Genomic DNA, 2211 nt, shown 5'->3' with positions numbered 1-2211 from the left:
ATATATATATATATATATATATATATATCATCATCTATGTTTATAATTGTTAAAGAGGACAACAAATGTTAAGGCAAGGCAAACATCTCAAGTCATATACAGTGTTATTATTATTGGAAAAAATTCAGTCTTACAGCTGTTTCTGGCATATCCCAGAGTATGGGATGGTAGAAACATAAATATTTAACAGAAGCAACAGAGTCACTCAAAGGCTGAGAGCTTCGTGTGTGTTTGCATTTATCAGTTTGATAAGTGCTAACACACAAAACTCTCAGTCTTCGAATCCCTCTGGTGCTTCTGCTAAATATTGGTAAAAATATACATGCACTCGAATTTTGAGTTCTATTTTTCCTGTTTGCATCACCATACCTACACACACACATATATATATATAGTATATTATTTTTTTTGTGTTTCATTTTGTGGTGCAAATTCTTATCAAAAGTGCTCGTTGCGACCTTGTGTTAACAGCAGAAATGTCTAGAATTTCTTAAATGTTTGTCACAAATTACACACCCAGATCTGAAATTTCTGTGCAATCAATATATGGTCAACAGTATGCATCAACCATATATATATGGTTGACTACACATCAACAAACATGAACAATGTCAACCTTAACATCGATTGCAACCCCATTATATATACATACATACACACATATGTATGTTTATATATATATATGTATATATTCTAAAATACTGTTGGAGGAGGTGCCCTCCACTGAATGAACAATTGCCATGAATAAAATTATAAACACATTTTCGTGTGATACATACACACACCAGTTTTGATAAATATTATGACACAAACTCAGAGAGGTCTGGTTGCTAATGAGGGCCCCTAGTAACTAACAGATTCACAGTTCAATTCCTGTAGGTGACGTTAGCATTATTGTTTGAGTCTACTTATTTAGTGTGGGGTTGGTTGAGTTTCAAATTAATTCTTAGCTGATATAATGCTTAAATACAGAGTAGTGCTCAAATTTAGCTCTATGTATACACTCACGTATATGTATATACACAAATGAGTTGACAAACAAAAGAAGGTAATCGATACATTTGGTAGGAGTTCCATGTATTATTTAAAACAGTTTAGTTCAGTCTGTGTGACATAAAGTTTCACAGACCCACCCCCTAACAGAAACTCTCTTTCAGGTTTTAAATTGCCAAATGGAGAGATACAGGAGGTCCAAGATGGCTACTGGAAGATAGGCTGCTATTGGTCTGCTGTCTTGGACTCCTTGTATCTTTCCGTTTGGTAATCTAAAGCCTGAAAGAGACAGAGTTCTGTTAGAGGCCTGTGAAAGTTACATGGAACTGAATCAAGCTGTTTTAAATAATATATATATATATCATAGATAGATTGATATGTGTATAATCTATATGAATGTATTTATAAACATGCTTTCTGTGTTCATATATATAATTTATATGTTTATCTGTAGCAGAATGTGTTGGACAAAACACTTTTGGTTATAGTTCTTCATCCCCCACCTTTTTTTTTTGCGATATGAGGAGTTTGTATCCCTCTCAGACTCTCTTAACCCTTCTGCCTTCCAATGTCAATAGAATTAAGTACTTATGGGTCATCCTAGTCAAGTTCATGCCGTATCTTCCTAGAAAGTAACAGAGTTGCCCCAACATGGCCTCCTCAGTATAGTAACTAAAGCAAGTAAGATTAATAATAATAATAATAATAATGATAAAAAAAAATTAGATGCATATGTGTTTGGTGATACAAACAGGAAAATAGAACTCAATACATGAGTATATGTTATATTTCTTTTATTGTTAGTCAGCAGGAGTCAGAGTGACTCAATGGTCAAGAGTTTCATGTATTGCCACTTCTCATACTGGTTTAAAATCAAGAGGATTATGTCTGTATAATAAATGTAATTCCTATAAATTTTGTCCCTTAAGTCACTCTGTAATTTCTAGTTAATAATAATTATACATACATATATGTGATGATATAAACTTGTGGTTTATGTATATATATATAATATATATATAAGATATAGATTCAGAGACTCATGTGATTATCAATAAGCTCCTCTGATGGACTCAGCTATCAGATCACTTAGTAATCCAATACAGAGAAGTGTAGAGTGTCCATACAGCTGAAATCTAGATCTAATCAAGAGGTTAAATAAATATATTCACCTCTTGTATCTCCTAATTTTCATGGTTTATATGATTATACATATAT

Source organism: Octopus bimaculoides, chromosome 27 (assembly GCF_001194135.2).
Source record: "Octopus bimaculoides isolate UCB-OBI-ISO-001 chromosome 27, ASM119413v2, whole genome shotgun sequence".
NCBI classification, from domain to species: Eukaryota; Metazoa; Mollusca; class Cephalopoda; order Octopoda; family Octopodidae; genus Octopus; species Octopus bimaculoides.
The sequence above is the reverse complement of the archived record's forward strand: the minus strand, read 5'-3'. Positions refer to the sequence as shown.